Genomic DNA, 11,434 nt, shown 5'->3' with positions numbered 1-11,434 from the left:
CTGGCAACAGGAGCATAAGGATCAAAGAAATCAATGCCTTCCTTTTGTCTAAAGCCTTGGATAACCAATCTGGCTTTATACTTATCTATTGTGCCATCCACCTTCATTTTTCTTTTGAGGATCCATTTATATCCTAATGCCTTGAAACCAGGAGGTAAATCAGCCAATACCCAAGTATTGTTATGCATGATAGAATCAATCTCATCATGAATTGCCTCTTTCCAGAAATGGACATCCCTAGAAGCCATAGTTTCACTAAAAGTCTTTGGATCCTCTTCAATATTAAAACAATATTGATGTTGAGAAATAGTTTCATTCCTTGTTCCTTCAACTAAATATAGTTGAAAATCAGATCCAAAAGACTTAGCTTTTCTAGCTCTGGTGCTTTTCCTAGGTTCAAAACTTACACCAATAGAAACATCTTCAACTTAAGTAGTACTCTTCCTAGAAGATTGATGAACCATGTCCCTTGGTCTAGGTATAGATGTAAATCTTTCTTCATCAAAGATAGCATCTATTGACTCTATCACTGTGTTTACAGACACAGAGTCATTAGATTCTAAAACATAGAATCTGTATGCTTTGGAATGCTCAACATATCTAATAAAGATACAATATATACCTCTCTCACCCAATCTTTTCCTTTTGGGTTCAGTGAGCCTTACAACTGCTCTACAACCCCAAACTTTGAGATAACTCAAATTTGGTACCTTTTTACACCAAAGTTCATAAGGAGTATTCTTACTCCTTTTATTTGGAGTTCTATTCAAGATGTAACATGCGGTTAACATTTCCTCACCCCAAAACCCTTCACTTAAACCAGAATACAACAACATGGAATTAACTATTTCTTTCAAAGTCCTATTCTTCCTTTCAGCTACACCATTTTGTTGTGGTGTACATGGAGTTGTAGTTTGATGTATTATTCCAGCTGATTCAAAATAAAGTGGATCATAATACTCACCACCTCTATCAATACGCAATACTTTTATTAATTCATTTTTATGAAGCTCGACTTGTTGTTTATAAATTTTAAATTTATCAAGTGCTTCATCCTTAGAATGTAGCAAATAGATATAACAATATCTAGATGCATCATCAATAAAAGTAACAACATACTTCTTGTTTCCAAGGGAAGGTGTTGCATGGATATCACATAAATCACTATGTATAAGATCCAACACCTTGCTTTCCCTAACAACATCTTTAAAAGGTTGTCTAGTGATTTTAGTTAGCATGCATGTTTTACATTTTTCATTATTTTGCATATCAAAAGCAGGAATTAAACTTATTTTAGACATGTCTTTTATTCTTTTGTAATGAATGTATCCTAGTCTAGCATGCCATAATTCAGATTTATGAACATTATTGCCAGTACTACTTGAAACCATGCAAATAGAATTATCAATAGAAGGATAATTAATATTAAGCCTAATCATTCCATTACATATATAGCCAAATCCCACAAAAGAACCATGTCTTGACAAGATATACTTGTCGCTTTCTAACACTTGTTTGTAACCACAATTATTTAATAAAATTTTAGACACGAGATTCTTACAAATCCCTGGAACATATAAATCATTTTTCAAACACAAAACTTTCCCAGAAGTAAAAGTAAGTAAAACAGATCCTATGCCCTTGATTGGTTCAGTTGCAACATTTCCCATTTTCACAACAGATCCATCATCAATTGATAGAAAGTCCTTGAACCAATATAGATCTTTGCAAACATGACTTGTTGCTCCCGAATCAACCCACCATGCAACATTATCATCCTGCACATAAAATGTTTCAGAAATCATAGAAATATAATTCTGAATATAGTTAAAATTCTGCATGAAAACAGAATTCTGACCTTGTTGCTTTTCTGGATCCTTGGATCCACTTGGTCCTGTACCATCCTTGTTCACTTTATGCAAATGACAATATTTCTTAAAGTGACCCAGTTTGTTACAATTCCAACACACCACTTTAGCCTTCTTGTTGGAAGACTTGTCATCCTTTCCTTTAAACTTCCTTTTTCCATTAGACTTCTTTTGATTCTTTGATCCTTCTCCATCCACCATGTTCACAGAAGAGGAACCAACTTGGTTCTTGCCTTTGGGATTGTTATCAAGTTCTTGAGTCCTTAAGGACTCTTCAATCCGTAAATGGCTTCCAAGTTGAGTCAAAGTCAATTCCTCTTTGTTATGTTTCAGATTGTGTTTAAAATCCTTCCAGGAAGGGGGCGGTTTGTCAATGATCATAGCCACAACAATGGCTTCATCCATTTTCAGATTGTGTTGAGCAAACTGTCCCGGGATCCTTAACATTTCATGGTATTGTTCCATAACAGGCCTGCAGTCAATCATCTTGTAACCCATAAAGTTACTGACAAGAAACTTCTTGCTAGAAGCATCTTCAGCCATATACTTGGATTCAAGAGAATCCCATAGTTATTTTGCAGATTCGAAATTTTGATAGATATCAAAAAGAGAGTCAGACGTACCATTGAGAATATGACCACAACATATGTAATCATCATTTTCCCACTTTGATCTTCTTCTTGTTGCCTCCAAAGGTTCATTTTCAACAGATTATGGTAAGACTGGCATGGGTGTACTCAGAACATACACCACTTTCAGAGTGGTAAGGAGAAACTTCATCTTCTTCTGCCATCTACAAAAATTTGCCCTTCAAATTTGTTCAGTTTTTCAAACTTACTAGTCATTTCCTTCACAGAATCACCACTTGTCAAGATTATAGAATTGCTTTAATCTTTGTTAGATTTCGGGGTATATATATACTTGGATTCAATGAGAGTTGTGAAACACTTTCAAATTAAAGCATTTCGAGGGTACACTCAAAATCTCTAATCGGATGAAACTCACTATTTTTCTAGAATATAGAATGAAGAAGATGTTATGAATCTGTACCCAAAAGAGAATCTGAAATTGATCATATATAACAGAAAACTAACTTTATGTCTTAAAACTGCCATATGGTAGCTACAGATAAATAACTTCATGTCCAAAAACGGCCATATTACCTGTCATAAACTACCACAAAATCGGGTCTATAAGTGGATCACAAAATCGGGTCTATCAAAATACCCCAGCCAGGGGCTCTGCCCCTTGGACCCCACTCCCAGGGGCGTTGCCCCCGGATCCCCGTTAATTCAGGGGCTTCGCCCTAAATAGCAGTATACTTTCAACAATGACAAAATCAAACAAATGTGCACTCCGCACCATACTAATTTGTTCGATAATTGTTAAAGTGACATTGATCAACAAATTAACCCCATTACACTTAAATAATATTAGTGATATAAAATCACCAACAGAGAGGGATATTGATCTTGAGATGTAGAGGAAAAGGAAGTCGGATCAGGTGCAGGTTCCAAGGGGGTTGGGAAAAAAGCCCTAGGTATTTTATTCTAGATTGAGAGGCAAGTAGGGTCGGAGCCGTTGTGGCAAGTACGGCAAGACGCATGATAGGGCGTGCATGGTGGGTGGTTATGGATGCTTCAAGTATGGTCAAACAGGTCATATTAGCAGGATTGTATTGCTACTACCACCACCACTACCCCAATATCTGATTTGATTTGCTTCCATTGCAATTAGAGGGGCCACAAGAAAACCCATTGTCCGAGTTTGGCAGCTACAGGACCAGTGGTAGCACCTTCTCCAACAAGGTTGAGGATCACCGATGGCCTCCAAGGTATGGCGGATACGCCTGTAGTGAAGAGCAATGCTTTTTAGCTGACGGCCGAGGAGGCTCGTGCAACACCTGATGTGGTGACGGGTATGTATCTTCTCCTTCTCTCTTTATTTATGTTGAATTGCCTACTTATATTTATGTGTTTTATTTTAGGATCATTCCTCGTGAACGGTATTTTGTTGGATTAGGTTTCTAATTGCATAACTATAATTGGTATGTACTTGATTTGATAGTAGCATGGTCCTTTTGAGTTGCCTTCACCATAACAACTTAACAGGATGGCTTTTGGAGAAAGAGGTTAATTAATGATTTATTAATATATTATAAGAATAATATATTAATTAGAAATCATAAATTAGTATTTAATCATAAATTAATTTGGAATTAATTTTAGGATTAAAGAAACTGATTAAAAGCGTGGGGACTGGTTTTGCAAATCAATGACAGTTGCAGAGTTGGGCTGATGGACTCCTTTAGAAGGGAGTGGACAAAATCTATAGGAGGCCCTATAGAATTTCGTCCAAGGCTTCTATCATGGAGGTCCATGGACTGCTTAAGGCCTAAGAAAGGAAATTAGGGATTCCACCTGAAAACCCTAGCAGCCTCAGCTATCTAAAGACCCCCTAGCATATGATTTTCGGCCCTATGCTTTCTTAAAGAACCCTAGCCAATTTTCATAGTGTTTTACTTTCTCTTCTCATTTATCCTGATGAGTTTATGAAACTCTTTGATCGTTTAGATCTTATAACAGGTAAATCAGGAAAGCAAAAAACAACAATATAAAACACAAGAATGAATCTGAATATGTCGAATGATTCAATTGATTCAATCCTCAGCAGAGCTCGATAAAGAACTTCCGCTGTAGAGGATATTAGGGTTACAAAAGATAAAGATCAAAATACTTGACAAAATAACTTCCAAAATCTTACATGCTAGGATGCATGCAAGCACCTATAAATACAAAACCCTATAAAATAACTCACGGATGGACAGGCCCATACCGGAGACTAAATGGACTAACTAGCAAGCCCAAGACGCAACACCTTTTGGACCTAACAATCCCCCCTTTGTGTCAATTGGAGCGAGACTATCACTTCGGCTTGCTAGGACCAGCTGCAGGAACTTTCTTGGTGGTTTCGAACAGACGTGGGATAAGAGCAAGGATGGTCTGTCTGAAGCGAATATACCACTGGATCTGTAACAGCCCGGAATTTCAAATATTGATATAATTATGATTTGGGGGTGTTTTAAGAAGGGACTCGGCGAGTTAGAGCCTTGACTCGCCGAGTAGGGTCGCAGAGTTGGTCGCGGGTTCGCGACTGGACTCGACGAGTCCAGGTATGGACTCGGCGAGTCGACGCTGTTCAGTGGAAAACCCTAGCCGTTCGGTTTGGGAAGTATTTAAGGGATCTTATGCCTCCATTGTTCGCCTTTTGGCCGACTGAGAAGGATCCTAAATCGGTTGTGGGCATCCAGAACAAGGATTGAAGATCATTGGTGATTTGAGGGAGTTATTGTCCAAGAAGGAGAAGGTTATGGCTAATGGGACAGCAAGAGAAGCACGTTTTGAGGCTTGGGGACACTGAGAGTGCATGATTCAGGTAATCTTTCGGATTATTTTCTGTTATGTGAATGTGTGCATGGATTTAGGGTTTGTGAAACCCATTTGGAGTTTGGATGGATTGTTATGTTGTTATACAAAAGTCTTTACCCTGGTAATAGGATGATTAGAGGTCCAGAAGTCCCATTAGTGTGTTTTTCGGGAATATACGTATCTCAGGAAGCAGTTGGATCGACTGCATGGCATGGACTCGCCGAGTCGGATGATCAGACTCGGCGAGTAGCTTGAAGATTCACTGAAACTCGCCGAGTCGTTCTTCGGACTCGGCGAGTAGCTTGAAGATCTACTGGAACTCGTCGAGTCGTTCTTCAGACTCGGCGAGTGGTGTCAGGATGCTTATACTCGACGAGTTACCCTTTTGCACTCGACGAGTCCAGTCAAGATTGACCGTTGACCTGTATATATATTTTAGAGGGGTCAGTTGCCTTGTTTGATGAGATCATTAACTAAGGCTGTGGTACTATAGGGAACCTGCGGACTAGCGGATTGTGTGCGAGTAGCTCGAAGAGGTTATAGCTTGCGTACTACGAGGTGAGTCTTCTCACTATACTGTACCCGGAAGGGCTTGATTGCGTGACCGGAAGGTCAAGTATGTTGTGTGTTATGTTTATGCTATGAATGGAAAGTTAGTTGCTACGCGTGATATGCATGCTTATATATGGGCCGGAAGGCAAAGTAATATGTGACAGAAAGGTCAGGTATGATATATGATATATGTGCTTTATGTGTTAGAGTATTTGTATTATGTGTTATATATGTTTATGGGCCGGAAGGCGATATGATGTGTGATGGGCCGGAAGGTCGGCGTGGGTAAGGCCGGAAGGTTTACCCAGCAGGGACGGAAGTCCCCAGAGACACATGGACCGGAAGGTCGGGCCGGAAGGCAATATTATGTGGATCGAAAGATCCGGGCCGGAAGGCAATGTTATGTGGATCGAAAGGTCCGGGCCGGAAGGCGTATGTGCGTAAGGTATATTGGGGAACTCACTAAGCTTCGTGCTTACGTTGGTTATGTTATGTTGTTTCAGGTTCTTACAGTAACACGGGATGGCGACGGTTCGATTGTACACACTGAAGAAAGAGTTACGTTTGGAGGATCCTGGTCTTCTATTATAATGAAAATGAAACTATGTTTGTAATTCGAATGTGAATAAGCTTTTAAACAAGTGTTTTTAATATTAAATGGATTATTTAAATGAAAATTTTGTTTTGGAAATCTTGGTGTTACAAATTGGTATCAGAGCCTTGGTTTGAGGGATTCGGACGCGCCTATGGGTAAATCTGGACTCAAACTGAGGAAGTAAGAAAAAGTTTTCCAAATAAATGGTTTTCTAAAAGTGAATAAGAGTTCAAAGAGAAAGCAAGAAAGAGCAGTGTGTACAATCAGCCAGAGCCAAACGGTGATTTCCCAAAATACCCTTACTTTGTGTTATGAAATACCTATTATGCACTTTATGAGATATTATTGCATGCTAGAGACAGGCTAGGTACTTCACATCTTAGGACTAGAGTGGCCTGATTTGTGATGCCTTAGTCTAGGGTTTGCTGTTATATGTGCGTTATGCTTTTATGTGTATGTGATGAGTGAGAGTATCTAGTTAGAACGCACAAGGGGTAAAGCTACGGAGTACAGAGGTACTTCCGAGGATGAGTCGAGAAGGTGGAGCTACCACAGATGGGGAGTCCTATGTATGCTTCAATGCTCGAATGCTGCTTGCTTTGTGCTTTGTGGAGTTATCGATGATGGGAGTCAGCTACCAAGTGAGTATGACGATACTCAGGAGGTAGAGGGCTGGCATCATTGGGAACTCTTCAGCAGCTGATAGCAAAGAAGTGGGAGGACAGCGGAAGGGACTAGGGAGTAAACCTAGCCAGATGAGTGCGCTGGTAGAGTAGAGGATTTCGCTGGAAAGCGAGCACGCGCGATGAGATTGGTGAAAGAGCAGGTTTATCAGCTACTTAGGAACTCTGGAATGGTCCGTGTGGAAAGTATGGGTAGATGTGGCAGGTAGTATGGGCCCGTACTACTGAAAGCAGAGGACCCATACTTGATACAGGGGGCATTCTAAAGGTCCTAAGTAACAGATTGAGGGGCGATGTTATGGTTCGGATGCCATACATCGGAGCGGATACAGAGTGATGTTATGGTCTGGGCACCATACATTGGATCAGATTGAGATGGATGTTGTGGTCCGAGTGCTATACGTTGGAGCAGATTGGGGAGTGGTGCTATGGTTCAGGTACCATACACCGAAGCATGTTGAGGAGGGATGTCATGGGATGAGTACCATGGTTCGTAGTGGATGATGTTCGTGGCTATCTTGTTATCCGGTTATGACCGATGAGGTGGAGATTTGACACTATGGGTTTCAAGCCTGTAGACAGAGGAGAGGTCACCTTTTGGGTAAGAGTCAAAAACAGGGGAAAATTTCAGTGGAGTTGAGCAATCGGACGACAGAGGAGAGGTCACCTTTTGGGTGAGTAGTGTCATTTATGCTCGTGTGCCAGACGCGAGAGGTTTGGTGTTTCCGTTCTGGATTTGGGAGTACACCCTGCTGGTAGTTATCGATAATGACTCCCCTCAGAGCATCAGGTAGCGGGTGTACCGTGAGACAGAGATTTATCGTGAACAGACAGTCAGTTGGGGCTGAGGTAGTCGAGAACCATACCACACCTAATTGAGAATAATAGGTTGGGTTATAGTGGTAGCAGTGAAGAGTTCAGACGAGTTTTGCAGTGCGGGGAGTCGTCGTCTAGGTTGAGAGTAAGTCCCTGTTCTTGGGACAAATCCGACGTTGGATACGGATTGATGAGTTGAGATGAGAGGAACGATGATGCTGTGGTGCATTCTACTAGCCAGATATGTTATCGAGCAGCGCAGGTGCTTAGTATTAGATCTGTATGGGATTTGGAACGATTAGAGGCAGCCGTGATGAGAAGTTCTTGGAGAGTTAGCTAGAGGTTCAGAGTATAGGGGATTGTTTGTCTTCATAAGGGGAGGGATTATCGGGTGTTGCACATGCGAAGCCTCCCACATTCGGTGGAGTTCAGGACTCGATTGTTGCTACGAGATGGTTACCAGACATGGAGGGGTGTTTCTCCACGATTTATGCCCTGCTAATCAGAGGGTGGATTGTGCTCTGAACCTGTTGAGGCTCGGGGCGAAGGATTGGTGGAGATTGACCACGAGGTCATTTTCCGATGCGCAGAGGGATGCGGTTTCATGGGATCAATTCAGAGGGATGTTCAGTACTCACTATGTTCCGCGAGATAAAAAGGAGAAATTGGCTTGGAAGTTCCCTAAGCTGAAGCAGGATTTGGAGTCGGTGACTGAGAGCACCGGGATGTTTATTGAGAGGGCGATGTTTTGCCCTGAGTTCGTTTCAGAGCAGGTTCAGATGCCCCGATATCTGAGTATGTTCAAGGGGGGGTATCAGACAGTTCATGTCTGCGCAGAGGCGCGAGCCGTGTTGGTATAGCAGGAGGCCGCCATGTGGCGTGAGTTAGAGGTTGAGTTGCAGTTGCGTGAGATGAGGCAGGCCCTGATGCAGTCGCAGTCGGCGCCGAAACGGTTCAGGACCGTAGACGTTGAAATGGGGGATCGGAGCGGTCGCACTTGTGGGAAGTGTGAGAGAGATGGCACCGGAGCTTGTTGGCCCAATGGTGCATGCCACGAGTGCGGAAAGGAGGGGCATGGTGCACGGGGTTGTCGGCAGTCAGTGCCAATTCGGGATTCCAGGATTTGTTGTCAGTGTCGGCAGGTTGGACATTTGAGGGTCAAATGTCCACAGCTTTTGCAGGATCAGTGCAGGCCCTTGCACCGGCCACCTTGAGGAGTTCAGGAGGAGGACAGGATGGAATAGAGCCCAAGGGCTCAGGGTTGTGTTTATCGGCTTGCGGCAGAGGGAGACGGAGCAGTGCCGGAGGAAGTTGCGGGTATGGTGCTGTCTTGATGTCTTGGTTAGCTTGCGTTGTTGGTGGTGTATTGTTTGTGCGGTTTTCGATGCGATATACAACCTTTGGCAGGTTGTGGGTTTGGTTATGGGTTATTGCTTGGGAATTCCGTTGGTCATCGTTCATGAGGGTTGATAGTGGAGGTGCGGCACTGGGTTGAATGACGGGTAGCATCTGCAGTTGTGGAGTGGATAATTGAAAGATCGGATTCTTTTGAGCGGATTGATCAGGGAGGAGATGTGTTTTGCTGAGGGTTGCTTACGCTTGTGGGAAGCAGTCAGTGGGTAAATGTTCTCTTTTTGCAGGATTGTTCTGAGAGGTCATTAATGACGATCGGTGGCAGTTAGTCAGTGCTTTAGTGGGGGAGAATTAGAAAATTCTCCGGGAGATCGATGAGTATGTGAGGGTGCTTAGCTGCCGGGATTCAGCAGTGTTTGTCAGCGCAAAGTATAGGCCGACGAGAGCGAGTGTTGAGTATGCGGGGCGGGATACAGACCTAGGGCAGCTTATTGTGGAGGCCTGAGAGGAGGACGGGATCAAGTTTGAGTAAGTAATCGGAATTTTGCGATCAGAGTATCGGTACGTTTGAGGTACGTGATGGGTGGTACTGCATTAATCCCACGGGATTATGTTGTGCATGCTTCTAGAGCTGGAACCGGAAGGTTCCCAGAGTTAGAACCTGAGGGTTCGCAGGGTGTGGGTGCACGGACCCACAGAGATATAGCCTCGAGTGGCTAGTAGGTGTTATGGGAGTCGGTTCAGTCATACTGGAGACTCTGTTGGTTTTGCTGGATTAGTTTGAGAATTGCGGATCGCGTATGTTGCAGTGTGATTGCATTGGAAGGTCTGGCCCCGGGTTATTGATCTTGTTTAGCGGAGGCAGTGATTTTGGTGAGTGGAGAGAGTGCATGGGATTGAGAGCCCCTGCAATGAGAACCGGAGTATGTGAATAGCAGTTACACAAGAAGGGCGGTGTCGCTTGGGGCGAGCACCGTGGCATCGGTTGGAGTGGCATTATGTTCAAGAGAGTTCCGTGGAAAAGGAAAGGAGGAGAGTATGTAACTCCGAAGGGGGTGCAAGTTCACGAAAGTGAAAGCTGCAGAGCAGAGTTTTGGTTGGAGTATTTCGAGTATGGTTTTGAGCGTTGTGTTCGCTGCAGTGGAGTAGGAACCCATTCGGTTGGAATGTCTGTTGAGGCTCAGAAGGAATGCAGGGAGAGAGAAAATTTTAAATTTTCAGTGTGAATCTGATCAGAGTGTAGGGTGGATGTAGTGGTTCATCTTGGGAGATGTTCGAGGATATCATCAGTGTATCGGGTCTTCCAACCTACGAGTGTTGGGGCTAGTTCAGCATGGGTATATGATGGCAACAGGAGAATTTCTGAGAGTTACTCTGGGAGTGAGAATGGATCTCTCAGTTGGTCTGGGATGGACAAAGTGGGCTTTGGATCGGGGATCCGGTGGTTCAGGGTTTCCTAACCCTTATGGGTTGAGTGATCGTTGAGATTGGGAGCAGGGTGCATCTTGGGTAATTTCCAAATACAGAGGGTGATGAGCAGTTCAGAGTTCGTACTTTAGTTGGCAAAGCAGACTAAGCGGGTTAAAGAGAGTTAGTGATCGTCTAGAGTTAACAGGGAAGTTATGCAGGCAGACGCCGGTTCGAGCTTGAGTTTCAGGTCGATGACTTAGTACTCCTGAAGGTCTCTCTTTGGAGAGGAGTGATTCGATTCAAGAAGTGGGGCAAGTTGGGGTCCCGGTACATTGGGCCTTTTCATGTGATTGCGGGGGTAGGCCGGGTGGCCTAACAGTTGTAGTTGCCCACGGATTTGAGACAAATCCATGGTATTTCAGGAGTCGCAACTGAGGAAGTGTATAGCCGATGAGTCGGCAGTGGTTCCGTTAGAGGGTATTCAGGTGGATGCAAGCTTGAATTATGCCGAGAAACCAGTGGTCATCAGAGAACGGAAGATCGAGGTTCTGAGGAATAAGGAGATACCTCGGGTGTTAGTTCGGTGGCAACAAAGGAGGGGATCGGAAATGAACTGTGATCTGGAACGTGGTATGTGGGAGCAGCATTCGGGGCTATTTTCAGAGTGAGACTTCGAGGGCGAAGTCTAGTTCTAGTGGGGGAGAGTTGTAACAGCCCGGAATTTCAAAT

Source organism: Lactuca sativa, chromosome 5 (assembly GCF_002870075.4).
Source record: "Lactuca sativa cultivar Salinas chromosome 5, Lsat_Salinas_v11, whole genome shotgun sequence".
NCBI classification, from domain to species: domain Eukaryota; kingdom Viridiplantae; phylum Streptophyta; class Magnoliopsida; order Asterales; family Asteraceae; genus Lactuca; species Lactuca sativa.
The sequence above is the reverse complement of the archived record's forward strand: the minus strand, read 5'-3'. Positions refer to the sequence as shown.